Source organism: Orcinus orca, chromosome 10, assembly GCF_937001465.1.
Source record: "Orcinus orca chromosome 10, mOrcOrc1.1, whole genome shotgun sequence".
Lineage (NCBI taxonomy): Eukaryota > Metazoa > Chordata > Mammalia > Artiodactyla > Delphinidae > Orcinus > Orcinus orca.
The window spans coordinates 12,524,416-12,546,666 of NC_064568.1; the positions used below are offsets into that span (position 1 = coordinate 12,524,416).

General features: G+C 39.4%; 1 protein-coding gene across 2 annotated transcripts in view; it reads left to right on the forward strand.

Annotated features, from left to right (window-relative positions):
• Positions 1-22,251, forward strand: part of CRBN (cereblon) — a 544,932-nt gene that overhangs the window by 207,767 nt on the left and 314,914 nt on the right. For both annotated transcript variants that reach the window (XM_033437190.2, XM_033437189.2), the window contains exon 4: positions 3,130-3,237. The gene's annotated coding sequence lies outside the window, so the exon portion shown is untranslated. The remainder of the gene's footprint in view (positions 1-3,129; positions 3,238-22,251) is intronic.

Below are 22,251 nucleotides of genomic sequence, written 5' to 3' on the forward strand. Positions count from 1 at the left end.
TGTTTTCTACATAATTTAGGAGACTAATGCATTTTTAAAAATTATTAGTTTGTGTTTCTGGGCATATAATGTATCAAGATAAGAAAATCAATCAATATAATGCACCATATAAACAGAATGAAGGAAAAAACCCCACATGATTATCTCAATTGATACAGAAAAAGCATTTGACAAAATTCAACATTCTTTCATGATAAAAACAACCAACAAAACAGGAATAGAAGGAGGCTACCTCAAGATAATAAAAACCATCTGTGAAAAATCCACAGCAAACATCTGACTGAATGGTGAAAGACTGAAAGAAAAAGATGTCCACTTTCACCACTTCTACTCAACTAGTACTGGAATGCTAGCGAGTTTAATTAGTCAAGGAAAAGAAATAAAAGGCACCAAATTGCAAAGGAAGAAGTAAAATTACCTCTATTCACCTATTATATGATTTATATGTAGAAAACTCTAAAGATTCCACAAAAAAACTATTAAAGCTAATAAATGAATTCAGCAAAGTAGCAGGATACAAAGTTAGCACATAAAAATCAGTTGCATATCGATACACTAACAATGAACAATCTGAAAAACAAATGACAAAAACAACTCCATTTATCATAGCATCAAAAATAATAAAATACTTAGGAATTAACTTAACCACTGAGGTGAAAGTCTTGTATGATGAAAACCATAAAGCATTGTTGAAAGAAATTTTAAAAGATACAAAAAATTGGAAACACATCCAATGTTAATGGATTGGAAAACTTCATATTGTTAGATTGTCAAAACTACTCAGAGATCTACAGATTCAATGCAATCCATATCAAAATCCCATTGACATTTTTTGCAGAAATATAAACTCATCCTAAAATTCACACAGAATCTCAAGGGACCCTAAATAGCCAAAACAATCTTGAAAAAGTACAAAACTGCAGGGCTCATACTTCCTCATCTCACAACCTACTGCAAAGCTGCAGTAATCAAAAGAGTGTGGTACTGCCATAATGGCAACCACAGAGATCAGTGGAATGGAATGGAGTGGAGTGGAGTGGAATGGAATGGAATGGAATAGAACAGAATAGAGAGCCCAGAAATAAACCCTTGCATATACGGCCAAATGATCTTTGACAGAGCTGCCAAGATCAGGCAATGGGAAAGGACAGTCTTTTCAACAAATGATTCTGGGAAAAGTGGATATCCACATGCAAAAGAATGAAGTTGGACACTTACCTAATACCATAAAAAAAATTAATTTTAAATGGATCAAACACTTGAATGTAAGACCTAAAACTATAAAACCGAAGAAAACATAGGGCAAAATCTTCATGACTTTGGATTTGGAAAAGTTTTCTTGCATATGACACTAACAGCACAGGCAACCAAAGAAAAAATAGACAAATTGGACTTCATGAAAAATTTAAAAATTTGTGTAACAGAAGTTGATATCAATAGAGTAAAAAGGGAACTCAAAGAATGAGGTAAAATATTTGCAAATCAATTATCTGATAAAGGATTAATATCCAGAATATATAGAGAACTCCTAAAATTCAACAACAAAAATACTTTATTCAAAACTGGGCAGGACTTCCCTGGTGGCTCAGTGGTTTAGAATCCGCCTGCCAATGCAGGGGACATGGGTTCGAGCCCTGGTCTGGGAAGATCCCACATGCCGCGGAGCAGTTAAGCCCCTGCGGCACAACTACTGAAGCCCGTGCGCCTAGAGCCCGTGCTCCGCAACAAGAGAAGCCACCACAATGAGAACCCCGTGTACCGCAACGAAGAGTAGCCCCCGCTCACCACAACTAGAGAAAGCCCGCGTGCAGCAATGAAGACCCAACGCAGCCAAAAATAAATAAAATAAATAAATTAGAAAAAAAAAAAAGCTGGGCGAAGGACCTGAAAAGATATTTCTTCAAAGAAGGTATACAAATGGCCAATAAGTACATGAAAAAATGGTCAAAATTACTGATCTTTAGGAAAATGCAAATCAAAACTACACTGAGATACCCTTATACCCATTAGTATGACTACTATCAAAAAAATAAAAATAAGTGTTGGTAAGAATGCAGTGAAATTGGAACCCTTGTGTGCTGTAGGTAGGAACATACAATGGGTACAGCTGCTATGGAAAATGGTATGGCAGTTCCTCAAAAAATTATAAATAGAATTACTATATGATCCAGCAAGTGTAATTCTGGGTATATACCCAAAAGAACTAAAAGCAAGATCTTAAAGAGGTATTTGTACATTCATGTTTATAGCAGCATGATTCACAATAGGTAAAATGTGGAACGAATGGACAAGCAAAATATGGTATATGCACACATTGTAATATTATTCAGCATTAAAACGGAAGGAAATTCTAACATACGATACAACATGGATGAACATTGAGGACATTATGCTAATAAATAGGCCAGTCACAAAAAGACAAATGCTATACAATTCCACTTATATGAGTGAGATAGAGTTGTCAAAAGCATAGAGACAGAAAGTAGAATGGTGAGTGCCAGTTGCTAGGGGAGGGAGAAAAGAGGAATTATTTAATGGATATAGTGTGTCAGTTTTGGAAGACGAAAAGAGCTATGGAGATGTATGGTGGTGATAGTTGCACAGCATTATAAAAGTATTTAATACACTTGAATTGTACACTTAAAAATGGCTAAGGTAGTAAATTTTATGGTATATGTATCACAATAAAAAAAGTAGAAACAAAAAGATCATGTGGAGATCTGGGTACAAAGCAGATTCCGGTTCAGCAGGTGGGGTGGGGCCCAAGATTCTGCATTTCCAACAAGTTCTCAGGTGATGCAGGTGCTGCTGGTCCATGGACCACACTATGAGTAGCAAGGAATTAGAGCCCATGAGAGAAGAACGCTCACCATCTCCCGTAACACTGCTGGATGGTCATGAGAGATGAAGCGAATGAAAAGCAATGAGAAGGGTTTGCTGGGCTGGTGAAAGCGGGACTGAATGAGCAGGCTCAGCTCGGCTGTGCGGGGAAGGCCTCCCCGCTTTGTCCGTGCTGTTCCCGGTGCTGGGCGTGGCCCACTTAGACACAGCTGTGTGTGTCTGTGTATTGTCAGCACCTGCAGGCAGACAACTCCTCAGTCTTCGCTGTTTCCTCACGGTCTCTTTTAGGAAGCCCACACTAGTGAGAAAACTCCGGAAGCGGGTCCTGCGGAAAGGTTAAACCCAGTCTTCCTTCTCCGTGCTCCAGAGTTGAGGTGGAGAGCAGAGTGGAGACAGGTAGGACATTTTTCAACAATATTCTTTTAAAAAAGTAAGGTCTTGGCTGTGTATGACTTATGCTTCCCTTCCTTTTCAGTCATTTCATTTTTCAAGGTACTTTCACATCTCTTGTTCTCACGGTTTTTTTGTTATTAAACTCTAAAGGTGTTCACATGCAGTACCTAGGTATGGTGTTTTGCATTCTCATCTGAAATGAAATGTTGGTGTCCCTGCAGTCTTAGAACACAAGGTAGTGAATGTTTTCTCCTCTATCTTTCTGTTGTTTTTCACATAAGGACACGCTGTGCTCATTACAGCCTCAGAGTAATCAAGTTCTGCAGGCCTCTCATGGCCTCCAGCCTGACTAAGTAGTCAGGAGAGTGGACTGACTTCCTGTGAAGGTTCCTGGTTAGTGCCTATGCTTAAAAGATTGGCTGTGAGGGATTAAGCTTTTTTTTTGGATTAATTTTGGTTTTTTTTCTTTTTCTTTTTTTTTTTTTGCTGGGTGTAAAATGTATTGAACTGTTATTATAGTAAATATTTTATGTAAACTATTCTCACGTTCCTGTAAAGCAGGGCAAAGTGATAGTAAAAGTACAAGTAGGCAAGGTATATATTAACATTTTAATATATTCATCACTGTCGATGTTTTTGTTATCAGTTTCAAGACGGACTGATAGAGTTACTGACTGAACTTTATGATCTAAATCTCAGGGATGCAATGCCTGAGTGAATTTGGGTTTAAGTGATTTAATGAAAAATGAATTTTTAAGGAAAATGATGGCAGGTAATAAATGAGCTACTTCCCACCTGCTTCTGATATACAACCCAATGGTAGTTCTATTCAGTTAAGCAAAAGATAGATCACTTTAGCCACACCAGAAATAACCTTCCCTGAACTTTGTGAATGGCAATTGGAGAAAGTAGCCCAAGGTCCCTTGAAGTTCCTCACAAAGATTTTGTCTAAAGTGAGATTTTAAAAGTGGAAGGGACTTGGATATTTAAAAACAGAGATGCTTATTAATATGAAGGAGTTAGACTGCAAGAAATTTCCAGATTAACTCGTGCTTAGTCAAAGTGAAAATTAAGAATTTTGACTCTTGGTGATGCTACTGCTTAAAAGGAAGGTTTGGTACGTTTCTTTTTTATGTCCAGGGGTTCATTGCCTTGGACACTTCACTTGTGTAATTGGGGGCAGCCAAGTCTTTGAAACACAATGGCTGAGGAAAGGGTTCAGCTGTCTTTACCTGATACGAGTTATGTCAAGATGTATTCAGTCAGCTACCAAATGTTTCAGTGCTTATTGTATCTCAGGCACTCAACTAATCACTACTGAAGCAATGGTGAACAAATCGCCCATGCCCTCTATGGTTATAGTTCTGTTTGGGGAGCTGGATGATAAACATATACGGGTGTGAATATTGATGGGGTAAATGCCATGAAAGAAATAGAGAGAGGGGCGTGATAGGGAATAATGGAGGAGAGAAGCTCTTCTGGCTAAGAGCTAGGAGGGCACTGAGATGGTGGACGCACTGCGGAGCTGGAGTTCTCAGAGACCCCTCTCCAGCCCTGCCTCCATCTCTTCACTCTGGGCACCCACTTTGAAGAGATTGCCAGCAGAATAAAAAACCAGAGTTTTGGGATCTCCCCAAGGTGTCAGTTATTGAGCCAGTGACACCTTCACACAGTGGGTCTCAAACTTGGTTGAACTTGGCAATCACATAGGGAGTTTGAAAAATAACTGATAACTGACTCCCACCCCCAAAGCGTCTGCTATAATTGGCATGGCGGGCTGCCTGGAGAGTTTGAAAAGCTCCCCAGGTGTTGCTCCTGTAAAGCATGGTTGGGGAACTCTTCGGGCAGAGATTCTCAAGCACTCAAGTGCATCAGCATCACCTGGAGGGCTTATTAAACCACGGATTGCTGGACCCACCGGCAGATTTCTGATTTAGTGGGTGTGGGATGGAGCTCAAGAATTTAGTGTTCTCACAAGCTCCCAGGTGATGCTGCTGCTCGTCCAAGTACTGCATTTTGAGAGCTCTTCCTATAGTGCATAAAATCAGGTTACTTGCTGGAAGAGTGGCATCTAGTTGAGTAAAATTAAAATCCTGACACTCAACACAGTGTGCTTCCTCCTCACCCCTCTCCCCTTGGAGAGAAGCACAGTACCAGTTAAAAGTCCCCACTTCTATTTTCAAAATATTAATTTTACTTCCTGTTCTTCCACCATTCTTTGCGACATAAGAAAGTAGAGAACAAAGACTGTTCCCCCGGTGTGAGACCATTTTGCCTTTTGTGTCTTAGTACCCAGCAGTTAGTTTAATCAGAATTTAATTGCCCAGGTAGAAATCAGGTAATTTTGTAGCAGAGTTTATTAAATTCCTCTCCTGGTGTTCCCTACCACTTTCCTTTGCAACTTTTCCATCTCAGGTGATGTTATAAAATATCTAGGCTTCATGCTACCCTTGGAAATCTCAGCCAGGTAATCCTCCCTAAGTGGTGTTTTCTGTGAACTTGTTAACGTATGACTTAAATAGTGATGAATGGTAGAGACTTACATGAAGAGGAAGAAACCAGCTATGAGGACTGAAGAGCCTATGGGGGAAGAAATTAAGCTTTCTTCACCTTTTGAAGATGGAAAAATGATTTAAAAGTTCTGTTTGAGAACTCTGTTCCGGGTGATATACCAGCTCAAGGAAAATAATCAACTTCTGGGCTCCTTACCTGAAATCTGGGGATGCATCACGTACCTGGATCCAGGGGCTCACACAGTCTCTTACCACCCTCAGGCTTGGCTTTTTCTGTGTTGTCTTCAATCGCCCATTAGACTCTTCCACAGGGGTGGCAAAGATGGTGCCCACCAGCCTCTGCTTTTATTCTACCAGTTACATCCCAGGGGAAAGCAGGTGCCTTTGTCTCAGTGACTCCAGCAAAATTCTCAAGGCTGAGTCAGGTGGCACACTCTGTTCCTTAACTAGTCACTGTATGCTGTTGACATGGAGGGCATCCTGACTGAGATGAGGACTAAGGTTGCCGCTAAAGTAGAGATGAAGGGAGGCAAAAGGCATTCAAGGCTGGCATAGGGGGAGAGGAAAAGAAAGAGTGTAACACATGGGGAATATTCACGATACTTAACCTCGATAGCATGGGAACTGTCCAATGGGAACAAAGGTCTGTGGGGCTCTGGGGGACCCAGCAGAGAGAGTTGCTGGATCAGGGGATATCCTGGGGCTCTCGGGGTAGGGATAGGAGAAGCTAGGAGTGACAGCAATTTACCAGCCACTATGCAAGTATTTCAATCTTTTACCAACCAGTGTTGCTGTTATTGTGTATAACACCAAATACCAACTCTGGTACATAGTCAAAATAAGAGTCCATGCTGTAGGGCAGAAAGAACCCAAGAACACTCTCAGAAATCCTTTTGAATAACTGTGCAGTAAAAGTACCTTGAACTTGGAGACCACTTATTTTTTACTTTTAAAGTTCATTTGCATATTAAGTGTGTTTTTAAAAGTGAGTGAGTGAACAAACATCACCTGAGCGCAGGAAGCCAGCAGTGGACTACTGAATGTGTAGAAGAAATTCAAGTCTCACATTCACCCAAATTTTGTATTCTATTTTTTACTATGTATTTACTCTCCTTACTGAAATAATATTTTAAGTGTTACACTAGGAATAATGTAGTTTTATACTTGTAGGTTATTGGCAAAATGTTGTTTTATTGAATCTACCCATTTGTGACAATTGAGTCAAATTAGAGCAAATTAAACATCACCCAACACAACAGGTTCAGTGTTCAGACAATTTTCTTCTGTGTCTTGGTGCCACGTCTTTCAAGAGTCCAGAATCGTGTAATTATATAAGTATAGACGACGACTGTATTTTTTATTGTATTATAAACTTCAGTAAGTTTGAGTTTCAAAAACTCATCACCGAAGAGCAGTGCTCCCAAGTAGTGCCCACAGGTGATCAAGCACAATTTTCAGGCTCCAGTGGCCATTCTAAACACATTTTCAAGGGGTACTTGTATTATTGGTAGATTGAAGGGTCTCTGTTGTGGTCAACCTCTTTGATCACCTCTGGGAAATACTCATCAAAGGAATTTTTGGGTGAAGAAAAATGGTGAATGGTAGAGGCCTTATTTTACCACGAATACTATAATTTTATATAACTAATTTACATAAAGGAACTGGATTTTGTGGTAAGAACACACATCAAACTAGTTTGTGGGCATCAAAAAAGTCCCAAGTGGCTGCTCTGCTGGATACTTTTAGTTCTGTCACTGCCACTGATTCGAGTTTAATCTGTTCTCATGGAAGTGGTTTGTCTAATACGGGTTGACGCTATGACCATTGACTTCCTTGAATTCCAAAGTACATTTTCCAATCAGTCACTGCAAATTAATATTTTGAGTCTTTGAGCTTGTTCTTCCTTATACATACGCATACACTCGAAAGAAAAACAAAACAAAAAATGACTGGCACAGAAAAGCAGTATTTTGCCTGTTGTGTAAGGATTGAGTAAGGTTTGTGAGGCTTTGTAAAGCAATGTACTGGAGTGATTTTTATTCTCTAACTTTGTAAGAAATGACACATTTATTTCACTAAACCAATATTCAACTCCTCTGAGTGCCTAGTTTCCCGGGCTAGTGGGAAATTTAGTTTTAATCATTATTGGGGTTCCTTGTCCCTTAGAGCTATCTAAAGGTCCCAGAATCTTATATTTTCCACTTTGAGACCCTGTGGGCACCAAAGTTTTTCTGTATGAATATCTGTCCTTTTATCTTCTTCACCCGACTGCAAAGAATCTCTTCCATTTCGTGGGGGAATCTTTCCTCCTCTCCTTATCTCTATCCTCTCTTTTCTGCTGGCTCAGTTAACATAATCACCCTCAACATTTCCTTTTTTTTGCGGGGTGGGGGACAAAAGTGAGCTGCTGTTGCCACTCGCCAACACATCTACTCCTGAGGTAAAGGAATAAAAATGTCAGACTTCTTAAATGGGCAGGGCTTCATGCAGAAAGAGCAAAATCAAATTAATAACTTTCAGAAATTATTCTGAGTATAAAAATTCAAAATTCTTTTTCCCCTGAATATTCTTGCAAAATCAAAACTCTGAGTAGCTGTGCTGTGTATTTTGGTTTGCTTTATGTAGCCTTAGGATTCCAAATTCTTCCCCAGGGCCCATGTATTATACCTGGAGAAATAGGGGCATAAATTCTCATTTGATTCTTCAAAACCATATGGGTTGGTAGCCATTATCTCCCTTTCACAGGTGAGAAAACTGAGGCTGAAATAATTTGGGACCTATGCTAGGTTAGTGATTGATTCATTCGGCAAATTCTTTGAGTATTATGTGCCAGACACTGTTCTAGCTACTAGGGATACATTTGTGAAGTAGAATGACCAGCTCTCTTCTCGTGGGGAGCTTCTATTGCAGTTGGGAGGGTAGAAAACAGGGGAAAAGCAAGCAGTGAATAAATAATTTCATATTATGGTAATATGAATAGTTAAGAATTATTGAGTTGTCAGTTTTTGCCAGTCCCAGGTATAAATGCTTAACATGTATTATCATCTAATCCTTAAAAAAAAAAAAATCCTTTGCAGTAGGGAATGTTTTACTGTTTTAGATGAGGAAACTAAGGGAGGCCCAGAGAGGTTAAGTGACTTGTACATAGTAAGCAATGGATTCAATCCCATGACTATATCATGCTGAAAGTAAAAGAGGTCGTGGGGTGGCGGAGGGATGGAGGGGGGTCCTTTCATAAGGTTGTGACTGGCCTCTCTGGAGTTACATGTGAGCTGAGAGCTGAAATGAACGGTGAAGATAGCAATGAAAACATTTGAGAGGAGGAGTGTTCCTGTGCAAAGCCCCTGGGGTAGGGTGGGACCAGTTGAGAGGTCCATGTCTGTTGGAGCCCTAAATTCAGTGATCTCTCTGCCTTATAAAGAGGAAATCTCTAACTGTGGGGCCTCTAGCAAATCAAAAACGAAGCCTTTGTTACAAAAGGGCAGCAATGGCTAACAGAGGTTTCTAACCTGCTTTCTGAGCACCCAGTAGGTGTTAAGATTTCCTCAACAGCCTCGTTCAATTCTCAGTTTAGGTGGCTAGCTGAGGACACCAGGAGTATCCAGAAGTTCACATTTTCTCTCAGTAATCGCCTTCATAAACATGGGCCAATTTTTCTGATCCTTTCTAGCTCTTAGTTTTGAATCAGAATGATATTTTAGAAATAGCTGTTCCTAGTCTGTTGCTGAAGAACTTTCCTTTCTGTGTTTTGAAGTTTGGAGAACAGATTTATATTTTGTCTCCTAGATTTATCCTGGTTAGCTAAAGTTGTCAGCAGCCACCTGACCTCTTCACCTTTGTGAGAAGTCTTTCAAGTATAGTAACAGTGTGATGGATGGTCTTCTCCCTAGATGGAGGATTGGTGTTTGTCAAAGTGCTACGTTTCTGAAAGCACAGGAGCGAGATTTCCCAACCTGGGAGGTTAGGCATCCCCAAAAGATATTTTGGTTCCAAGGTTGAGCGGTGATATCCATGGACTGGGTCATTTCACTTCCTAAATTGTTTATCCCGGAGGTAACCAGAATTACCTATTTCCCAGCTGTGCCAAGTAATTGAAGAGTATTCAATTATTTCTTCAGTCACCAGTGTATGGAGAGAATATTGTATAATGTCTGCTGAGCCCTATTCCTAGTTCTGCCTTGAACCAGCAAGGTAACCATCACTAAGTGAACTTGCATCTCTGAAACCATTTCTACATCTATGAAATGAAGGGTTATGGAATGGGAGAAACTGAAGTAGTTAAGGTCCAGTTTACTGACTCCTTGAATATTTCAATACCTGGCTGCTTAACATACTTTGCATTCCAGAGAATGGGAATGACACCAGGCAAAGCAATGCTTTTGTTACTAGTTATGCCCTTGGCCCCCAAACCGCGTGGAATTGTAGTTGTAGCTCCTCGGTTGCCTCCTGCCCTGTTGACCTGACAGGTGCTGCTTTCACGCATGCTCATGCCTAGCTGGGTCTACAAGCAACGCAAGTCTAAGAAGTCAGCTGGTGACTTTCCCCCAAGTTCACGTTGATGCTTAGTCCTCTGACCTTACCACTCTAGTGCCAAGAACAGCCCTGCTAGGAAGAGCACATCTTCCTATGAGACAAATCACGCCCAAGAAAAGAAGTCCTGGAGCATGAGGGGATGTATCTCAACGCCCAGAATCTCTCAGCCCCTGAGGGATACTTTTTGTTTCTTTGTTTTTGTTTTTTTGGGTGGGGGGCAGGTTCTGATAGCTCAAAAGCAGAGGCACAGCCTTCTTATCTTGCCACAGGAAAACAAAATACCAGGAGTGGACCTTCTCAACTAACTTGTTACTCCAGTAAATACCTAAAGGGAATTTCCCCCAAGTAGGCCTATTTATGTATTTCTGCAAAAGTTCTAATACCCTAGAAAATACAGCCTCATGAATGCCTCTGAACTTGATCAATCAATGCCCATAGTCCTGTCATTGTGTTGGTGGAAAACATAAATGACTGAGGGTAGGAATAGAGAAGGGCTGTGTCCTACCAGAGACAAAAAGTGGGTCAAACTATTTGCTGTCTAAGGCATCTTCCACTGGCAACTTGTGACTTAAGCTAAAGGTCACAAACCAAGACATGCAGGTGGCCTCTAGAGCCTGGGAATGGCCCTTAGTCAGCAAGGAAATGGGGACCTCAGTTCTGCATCGCAAGGAGCTTAATTCTGCAGCAACCTGAATGAGCAGGGACACAGATTCTTCCCCCAAACGTCCAGAAAGAAATATAGCTCTGCCAATAGCCTGATCTTTAGCATGGTGAGATCCATACCAACTTCTGACCTGTGGAACTCTAAGATTATAAATTTGTGTTGTTTTAAGCCACTAAGTTTGTGGTAGTATATTACAGCAGCAAAGGAAAACTACTACCTTCAGAGAAGAGGACATCAAAACACTTATTTAATCATTAAGAAGGGAAATAATAGCAACAAAAATGTGGTAAGCCATCATGGTGTCTGAGTTAATTTCCTTTTCTGTCAGGGAAGGCAGGTCGAGGAGTTGATGCACGAGTGAGATTTCAGCACTCAGCGTGAATGTCTGCTCTGAATCCCATTGACAAAGGTGCATTGAGGCATCATCACCAGACATATTCTCTCCTTCTTCTTTCCCTCTGGAGCTGGGTAAACATCTCCTTACTTGTGTGTCTCTAACCCTGCTGAGCCAAACCTAAGTAGGATTTCTTTAAACAGTGTCAGCAACAATTTTGCCTTTGGGAAGTAATTCTTTGAAGTTATGGTTTGCTTCTGAAAGCATTAATGCATAATAGAGGACATCAACATTTGAATTTTACCACTTTTGAGTAGAGTTGAAGAGGTTATTAGCCCTAGCCCCCAAAATATCAATTTGAAGTAAAATTACAGTGGGGGCATGAGTTACAAAGAAATGAAATGTCCAGTTCATCATGCTGATTCAGAAGAAAAGTGTACAGGATTTCTACAGTTTGCTTTGGACCTAGTGGAAAGACCTCATTGTTACTTCCTAAAACAGCCTGCTATCTGATAAGTGGTGCCGTTGATGTCACTTTGTAAGCATTTTGTTTATTTCTGGAAGTAGAAGCAGTAGGAAAAACAGCTAAGCCCTTTAGAGAATGAAGACTTGAAATGGAAAGTTCAGTTCAGTCCTTAGTGGCAGGCTTCCTCTAAAAGTTGTTTGAAGATGTCTCTCACTTATAAATAAACAACTTGGAATCTGATCCTACTGTTGACTGACTTTCCACGAGGAACTTCAACTGCTCACATTCTGTAGGGGATTAATAAAACCAACTGCTGGGATCCAAGTTGTCAGTTTCCTCTTTGGAAGTCTGACTGCTGATTTTCTACTCTTCCCCCTGTGAGTGATGTACAGGATGAGTGACAAAGGATGGGAGCGCTGTGGTGACTGCTTCCCTGCAATGACAGACATGGCATGGCTGGGCTCCAGGGCTCCTTATCACACTTGCTGAGGCCCAGCAGCCAGGTCTCAGGATGCGATAGAGACAAGCCATTTTTTCTGTGCTACGATAGGACAACAAGGCAAAGGAGAATAATTATTTAATAACCATAGTGCTTAATAAAAAGTAGAGCATCATAGAATTAGCAGGGAGCTTGGAAGTTTTCAAGTCCAGCCCATAGTACAAGGAAGAAAACTCTTCAGAGTATTCCCGAAAGGTAAGATTGAACTTCACAGGGACAGAGGCTTGTCACCCTTCAGAAAACTGTATTAGAAATCAAATGAGGATGTTTCATCTGAGTTATATGTTGGATTTTAGTTGATTAAAAGCTGTGACTTCCAGTGTCCTGAATACTTGTGACAATTTGTATAAGTGAGATATCAACCTTGTGTTTTAGCCAGTCTGCATTCTTGTAAGCATTATTTTAGCTCACCATAAAGACTACAAGGTTTCAGCAGTTACAGTTTATCAAAAGTATTGTGGGTGCTCATTGGGGACAATTTTGCTCCTCATGTGACATTTGGCAGTGTTTGGAGACAGTTTTTACAACTAGTGTGGGGATGCTACTAGCGTCTAGTAGATAAGAGATTAAAGATGGCCCGAAATGTGAATAGTGACAAGCTTGAGAAATTGTGCTTTAAGGTCATATTCCCCTAATTTGGGAGAAAGGAAAATTCAATTCTATACAGCTATTCTGCTGTATAATATTAAGCAAAAAGTTTGACCTTTCTAAACCCAGGGGGTTTCTCATTTGAAAATAAGCTGTTGAATCGGGTTCAATTCAGTGCATCAAAATATAGGTGCCTATTATGTACCTATCACCATGCTAACCTGAAACATAGAAAAGTTCCTTCCCCTTCAGAAAGGTGTGATGATCTGAGTCAGCTGTAGTCACTATAATGCTGTGTAATAAATCACATGAAATTTGACTGACTCACAACGCCATCATACATTCTCAATTGTGAATTTTCAGATTGGCTGGGCTTCGTCAGATGTGGGTTTGGCTTGTCTCCTCGCTAGGGTCCTGTTCTGATGCTCCATGTGACTTTCATCCTTCTAGAGCAGGGTCCTCTCATAGAGATGGCAGAAAGCACAGAGCAGCAAATAGAAACATCCAATACCTATTAAGACCTGAGCTCAAAACTGTGTAACTATCCTTCTCAAGTACATTATTTTGGCCAAAGCGTGTTGTATGGCTAAAACCAGAATCAAAGAGGTAATGAAATATGCTCTACTTCTAGTGGGAAAAAATTGAAAAATCACATGTCAAAGGGCATGAACATAAGAAAATGTGAGAATTAGGAACAATAATGCTATCTATACAGAGAGAACTTCTAACTTAAATGTGCAGTAGTTTTAAGGCTATTTTTTGTCTGTCATCTCTTGAGATTTTTGATTTATTAAGTTGAATTCAATAATTTCTCTTCATTTAAAGTTAAACTTAAGCAAAATATCCAATTTGCCTTCCAAGATCCACCTAAACTTCCTCTGCAACCATTTCTTTTCATACAAAGACCTTCCAGCCAATTTTCTGTCCCCAACTTTATTTGGCCTGATTATTACTTCCACCATGGAGGCTTGCTACAGAAAGGGGTAGAACTTGACTGCTGCAGAAGATAATTTATGATTCCCTGGCTGTGGAAGGAAAAAGAACAGATGGTGAGCATCATCAGTACCATACAGTGTGTCAGCTGAGTGATATGTCAGATGTTCTTCCTCCCAGTTAGTCTTCCTTGAATTTGAGCACCCTTCTATTTCATAAATGGTTCTGTAAAATGTTTTGAAGAATCCTCTAATACTCTGACCATGGGCTAGACGCTTTACAATCTTTACCTCTTTGCCTAATGCCGATGCTAAATCTAAGTACACAGATCTGATTTTAAAATATGTATCGTTTTATCATAAATGGGTGTTAGATTTTGTCACAAGCATTTTCTGCATCTATTGAGATGATCATATGGTTTTTGGTCTTCAGTTAGTTAATGTGGTGTATCACATTGATTGATTTGCATATATTGAAGAACGCTTGCATCCCTGGGATAAATCCCACTTGATCATGGTGTATGATCCTTTTAATGTACTGTTGGATTTGGTTTGCTGGTATTTTGTTGAGGATTTTTGCATCTATGTTCATCAGTGATATTGGCCTGTAATTTTCTTTCTTTGTGACATCTTTGTCTGGTTTGGGTATCAGGGTGATGGTGACATCATAGAATGAGTTTAGGAGTGTTCCTTAAATAAATTTTAAAAATACGTATCGTATAAATGTTTGTTTTGTAAATGCATATAGTATCTCCAGAAGGGAACTCGTGAATTGGTTAATGGTTGTACCAGAAAGAAGGGTTGAGTGGCTATGAGATACAGGAAAGAAGAAGAATTTGTTTTATGAATCCTCTCTTTTACCTCATATATTTTGTATTATGAGCATATATTACCTCTTCAAAATATTCTAATAAAATGAAGGAGGACACTAATATCCACATTTTACAATTAGGAAAACTGAGTAAGTTATTTTCCTATTGGGAACTTCAAGCCTGTAATCCTAGAAAAGTTTCAGAGCTGACATTTGAATACAAGTCTCTGTAACTCTACAAAAGCTGAAGTTTTTATCCTGCTGTAAAGTGAGTTCTCAAAGTTTTTTTGAAGATGGATAGATGTGCACAGTTTTGACTTACTGTTTAGGAGACGTGCATTTTAGTCAATAATGTCTCCATTAACAACATCATCAAGTTTCTGCTTGCCAGGAGTTCTGTTTGACAGGCTCTACAAAGCCTATTAAGCAGGCTAGATTATGATGATCTCCCACCTCAGTGTGGAGTCATCAAGGCATAAAAGTCAGCACAGTATATGAAGTCATCCACTCAGCAAAGCTGAGAAGTCTAGTTTACCAACTCTTGAATTTTTATCCTCTTTGCCTATGAAAACAACTAGTAATGACATTTGCCTATTAAAACAACTAGTAATGACAACTATTGATCACTTGCGTCTTGTGGGGATGAAATTTCCTAAAGAATTCTACTAAGCCCAGCTAACCCCTGAAGACTCTTTATTTTTCCTAACAGTAGGAAATGAGCGTTTGAGAACTCAAAAGAAAGATGTCACTAAAGGACAAAAGTTCCCCAGAGTTCATGAACTGATTTTGCACCAAATATCCATGCAATCTACTTTGCCCAGAAACACGTTATGAGGTAAAGATTATTAAGTAAACTAAGTTAGAGGAATGGGCAGTGATTTGTCCTCCTGAGAGCATTTGCCCTGCTGTGGAACAGGCATTTATAAAGCCAGTTATCTTTCATAACGGTTGTTGATTGGTTTTCAAGAGGAACTTCTATCAACACTTGCAGTTTTCCTTTAAACCCCTGGAGGTTTGGGGCATTTTGTTCATGTTTGTTTTTTTGCTTTAATCCATCTTTATGGATGAGAGAGGACATGATATCATGGATAAATCATGGACTGCGAATTGGGCCCCTGGGACTTATATCCCTGTTCTTCATCCAGGCTGCCGTGTGACTCTCACTAAGTCTTTTCTCCCTTCACCTCAGTTTCCCAGGTCAAAGAAGAACCAGACTATTCTCTGTAAGATCTCTTCTATCCAGCGTATGATAATCTCATGATTTCTTTTTCAGGATATGGTAACTAAAGACCATGTTTCTTGCCTGAACTAAAGTTGTCTGTTCGCATTTTCTTTGGGATTTTATTTCCCTGCGCTGTGTGTCTCCTCCTTTTCCCTGCTTCCTCCTAAGTATATACTCTACAGCAAAGGCTGTTGGTATCATCCAGCTACCAACTAGGGCAGGAGGGTACAGTAGAAAAAACAGCAGATTTGGAGTCCGTCAGGAGCTGGTTTTATTTCCTCATGTTTCATGCGTTGCTTGATCTTAAATAAATCACTCCACTTCATGAACAGGATGGCAGAATGACCTAGATAATCTAGGTAATTTCTCCTCAGCTTTAAAAGAGTTATTCTAAACCCTGCTCAAGTAGCAGTATACACTGTTGCTTCCCCTGAACCCCTTACACAAGCCTAGGTAATTTTATAGAGTGCATGTTTTTCTCTCTTGATTTCAATTTATATATCAAATAGCAAAAAAAGGAAACCCACCATGTAGTTCCTCCACCCTGAAATGTTAACTTTTTTCACTGTCCCGTGGATTCTGGTTTGGGTTGGGCTAGGGATCTGATTCACTGTAATATTCAGTGGGAGAGGAAACTTTTGTTTAGAACCTTCTACCTAGCCCTGTCAAATCACTGTATGAGCATCTCGTTTATTGTAAGGAGAATATATTTTTTGTCAATAAGGTGAACCCATCTCTAGCTTTGCCTCCTTTAAGAACACAGTAAGACAGAACAGCAATTTTGCAAAAATTTTTTGAGATCCACAGTAATACATTGTGATTTATTCATGCACAAATATGTACACAACTGAAATATTTTACAAAACAATGAATATTGTTATACGTACAATTCCTATATATATAGAATATATATTCATATATATATATATTTATACATATATATGTATATATATTCTAATTTCTTTTAAAAATACCCACACAAGTCATAACCTACTAAACTGATTTCACAGCCCTCTAATGGATCTTGACCTGCTGTTTTGGAAAACAGTCACAGCCAATTTACCATTTAGTCGGGATGGCCTAGGGACCCGAAACCATCCTGGCTAAGCTTTCAGCAAAGAAGTAAATAGTATCTTTTAAATAGTATATACTTGATTGAGTGTGGTACAGCGAAGAATTTCTGAAATGGTGGTACCCCATCATCCTCACGCATAGGGAAGTTGTGTCAAAGCCGTGCAGTATCTTATTAGGGTTGTCACTCTGCTCTATGATACATGTTTTCAAGGTGTTTCTTGTTGTAAGAATGACATATCATGTAACAACAAGAAAATTCACCATCCTGAAAGAGCTTCATTGCTTAGGTGGCTTGAGGCCCTCCAGGCACACTGCCCCATATCCCTATGTTATGGCAACTCCACGTGGAGACACATACAGCACTGGTCCAGAGAGAAGATGACTGACGTTCTGACAAACTAGCTGGGAGACAGTTAGGCAAATCATTTAATCCCACTGCAGATTAGTACCCAGTGGTAAAACAAAGCAGCTGGAATAAGGTCTTTCACTGAAGCCCTTTGGCATACATGTTTATCAACTTGAAGCTTTCAGCTGGCTTCTAGAAACCAACCATATTTCCCTCCCTCCCTCCCTCCCTCCCTCCCTCCCTCCCTCCCTCCCTCCCTCCCTCCCTCCCTCCCTTCCTTCCTTCCTTCCTTCCTTCCTTCCTTCCTTCCTCCCTCCCTCCCTCCCTCCCTCCCTCCCTCCCTCCCTCCCTCCTTCCGTCTCTCTCTATTCAGATAAAATTGGTATATAACATTATAAAAGTTTCAGGTAGCATGGATATATATATACACTACCAAACGTAAAAGAGATAGCTAGTGGGAAGCAGCCACATAGCACAGGGAGATCAGCTCGGTGCTTTGTGACCACCTAGAGGGGTGGGATAGGGAGGGTGGGAGGGAGGGAGACACAAGAGGGAAGAGATATGGGAATATATGTATATGTATAACTGATTCACTTTGTTATAAAGCAGAAACTAACACACCATTGTAAAGCAATTATACTCGAATAAAGATGGTAAAAAAAAAGTTTCAGGTGTACATCATTATGATTTGACACCCATGTTCATTACAAAATGATCATCACCAAAAGTGTAGTTATCCATCCTTCACCATACAGTTGACCCCCTTCACCCATTTTGCTCACCCCCTAACTCCCTTCCCCTGTGGTAACTATCAGTCTATTCTGTGTCTATGAGTTTGTTTTTGTTTTGTTTATTTGTTGATTTTAGATTTCACATATAAACAAAATCATATGATTTTTGTCTTTAAGCTTCTGACTTACTTCATTTAAGATAATACCCTTTAGGTCCATCCATGTAGTCCCAAATAGCATGACTTCATTCTTTTTACAGATGAGTAGCACTCCATTGTGTATATGTAACAAAAAGCTTTAGCCATTTATTGGTGAACATTTAGGTTCCTTACATATCTTGTCTACTGTAAATAATGATGGAATGAACACAGGGTTGCAAATATCTTTTCAAATTAGTGTTTTTGTTTTTTTCAGATGTTTACCCAGGAGTGACATTGCTGGACCATATGGTAGTTGTGTTTTTAATTTTTTGAGGAACCTCCATACTCTTTTCCATAGTGGCTGTACCAGTTTACATTCCCACCAACAATACACCAATGTTCCCTTTTCTCCACATCTTCACCAACACTAGTTATTTGTTTTCTTTGAAAGGTGTGAAGTGATATCTCATTGTGGTTTTGATTTGCATTTCCCTGATGATTAGTGATGTTGAGCATCTTTTCATGTATCTGTTGACCTTCTCTAAGTCTTCTATGTAAAGATGTCTATACTGGTCCTCTGTTGTTTGTGTTTTTGATATTGAGTTGTATGAGTTCTTTGTATATTTTGGATAGTAACCCCTTATCAGATACTTAGTTTGCAAGTATCTTCTCCCACTCAGTAGGCTGCCTTTTCATTTTGTCAGTAATTTCCTTTGCTGTGCAAAAGCCTTTTAGTTTGATGTAATCCCATTTGTTTACTTTTGCTTTTGGTTCCCTTACTTAGGAGACAGATCCAAAAAATATTGCTAAGACATATCAGAGAACATACTCCCTATATTTTCTTCTATGAATTTTATGGTTTCAAGTCTTACATTCAAGTCTTTAATCCATTTTGAGTTTATCTTTGTGTACAGTGAGAGAAAGTAGTCCAGTTTGGTTCTTTCACATATAGCTGTCTAGTTTTCTTGACACCATTTATTGAAGAGGCTGCCTTTTCCCCATTGTATATTTTTGTTGTAGATTAATTGCCCATGCAAATATAGATTTATTTCTGAGTTATCTATTCTGTTCCATTGACCTGTGTGTCTGTATTATGCCAGTACCACACTGTTTCGATTACTGTAGCTTTGAAGTATAGTTTGAAATCAGGGAGCATGATACCTTCAGCTTTGGTCTTCTTTCTCAAGATAGTTTTGGCTCTTTTGAGTCTTTTGTGGTTCCATACAGATTAAAATTATTTGTTCTACTTATGTGAAAAATGCCATTGGAATTTTTTTTTAACATCTTTATTGGAGTATAATTGCTTTAGGGATTGCATCTGTAGATTGCTTTGGATAGTGTGGACATTTTAACAGTATTAATTCTTCCCATCCATAAGTGCAGAATATCTTTCCATTTATTTGTGTCTTCATTAATTTACTTCATCAGTCTTTTAGAGTTTTCACTGTACAGGTCTGTCACTTCCTTGTTTAAATTTATTCCTCGGGATTTTATTCTTTTTGATGCATTTGTAAATGAGACTGTTAATTTATCTTCCTGATAGTTCATTATTAGTGTATAGAAATGTGAGCAATTTCTGTATATTGATTGTGTATTCTGAGACCATAGTGAATTCATTTATCAGTTCTAACAGTCTAACAGTTTATTAATTTTCAGTGATATCTTTAGACTTTTCTCTATAAAGTATCATGACATCTGCAAATAGTGACAATTTTGCTTCTTTATTTCCAGTGTGGATACCTTTTGTTTCTTTTTCTTGCCTAATTGCTCTGGCCAGGACTTCCAAAACTATGTTGAATAAAAGTTGAATAAAACTATGTTGAGTAAAACTATGTTGAATAAGAGTGGGCATTCCTATCTTGTTCCTGGCCTTAGAGGAGAATATTTCAGCTTTTCGCTGTTGAGTATGATGTTAACTGTGGGGTTGTCATATATAGCCTCTATTATGTTGAGGTGTGTTCCCTCTGTACCCACTTTGTTGGGAGTTTTTATCATATTTGGATGTTGAATGTTGTCAAATGCTTTTTCTGCATCTTTTGAGATGATCTTATGATTTTTATCCCTCATCTATGTTCATTGAGCATACTGTCTGTAATTTTCTTTTTGTGTGGTGTCCTTGTATGGTTTTGGTATGAGGCCAGGTAATGCTGACGTCATTAAATGGAGTAAGTTTGTGTGAGAGGGCTTCAAAAGCAGAGTCTCTGTTTCCTGGAGCCACTGGCTCTCCCAGATCTAAGTCCAAGTGGTCTTCAAAGCCAGTTGTTTTGGGGTCTTGACTTTCTGGTGCAGGTCCCTTGACGTGGGGTGCCCAATGTGGGACTTGAACCCCTTGCTCCTCAGGGAGGAGCTCCATTTTTGTGATGTCCTTTCCACTTGTCAGCACGCAGCGGGTGGGAGCCCTGGCAAGGCTGTGTCTCTGTCCCTCCCACCTGTCTCAACAAGGCTTTTTTTTTTGTTGAAGAGCTCTTCTACTAGTCTTGAGGTCTTATTTTAGAGAGAATTGTTATGTAGGTAGTTTGTAGTTTTGGTGTGTCTGTGGGAGGAGGTGAGCTCAGGATATCCCGCCCCTATCTTGAAATCTCTCACCAGCCATCTTTTGAGATCTCTCTTAAGCCAAAATTCTCATCATTTTTGTACATGGAAGTTATTTCCTTTGCCTCTGTTGTTAAGATTTCGGACAGAAGAAATCTTTTCAGATAGATTAGTATTTGCAAAAATGAAGTAGAGGATTCAGGATATGCATAGTGATTTTAAAACTGTAGAAGCACAATGAGCCAGGATTATAGTAGTTGTTAAAAAAAATTAAAGTGAAAAATTAGATGACACTTTTTGCCTTGCTTTTTACCCTGGCAATATACCAGTCATAAGTCTATAAGAAATAGTTTAATTACATCTGTAATGTCTTTATTATCTCTAAGAAATTATTTACAACCCTCATGTTAGACAGTTAACACCAAAAACTAATGTCCTTTTTCTGCCTTGCCTGCTCATGGCATAGTTAATACTTTCCCCTCAGTTTGGAGAATTGTATATCTAATTAAGAGAGATCAGAAGGTAATGAAAACAAAACTATAAATCTGAAAATGGGATCAATCTCTACAAATCTTACCCACTCACCCTGTGATCTCAGTGGTAACTTCTATGAGACCAGGATCTCTATTTTATGCACAGTGTACTTCAAACTTGCCTAGCACATAGGGGTAAATTGGACATTGTTGACCCTAAAAAGGAAATTAAAAACCAATTGTGCCTTACATTCCTTACCTAAAAGTAGGCGTAGTTCTTCATAATCATACCTAAATTTCTAATAAAGAGGTTGTCAAATGAGATAATGAATGGGTGAAGTCCTTTGAAAAGGAATGGAGCTTTGCAAAAAGTCGTGTAAGCAGGCTTGGAGCCTTTTCTAATAACCTCAACCCCATAGCCAAAGACACAGGCTTGTCTGTCGGGTACTTAGTGCTGTGCCCCAGAAAGTGAGAGAATTTCTCTGGCTACCATATCTTGCTTCCATTTTGAGCCCCCTCAACTCAGATTTTGTGACCCGGTTTCTTTCCTGAAGTCTGTGTCTCCCTCCCTCAGCCCTTTGTCTTGGTAAGACATTAGGTCTGGTACAAGTTGAATTCCAGTTCCTCCCCCCCTTCACCTATTAACAGTTTATCTCTGACAACACTCCCTTCCTCTTTAGCCTGTGCTTCATTACAGCTGCACCCAGGCCAGCACCCCAGACTCCCACAAAGTATAATAAATTGTTATTAAACTGGGTCCTCCACCAAAACTCTAGGGGTAATGTTTAAAATCTATTTGTCAGTGCAGAGACATTGCACAGAAGACAATACAAAGAATAATATCAATTCCACTGGGCCTTTCTTGCAGTGCTGGTCTAGCAGCTCTAGATATTGAATCAACACGCATGACAACTTGCGGGGCCTCCTGTTGTTTCTGTTAACCATAAAGGTCTGATTGACCTGGAACTTGAGCACTGACTTTAGGGGTAGGACACAAAAGATTCATTTACCTCTGAATACTTTTTGACACCACTTTTTCTGGCACTGTTACATTTTTGCCACTAAAAGATCCCACAGGTCTTGAAATAAGAAGTTAAGGATTCTGCCTTTCACCTTTTGTAGCCAAGTGCCTTCATTTGATTTTAAGCTTAAGACATGC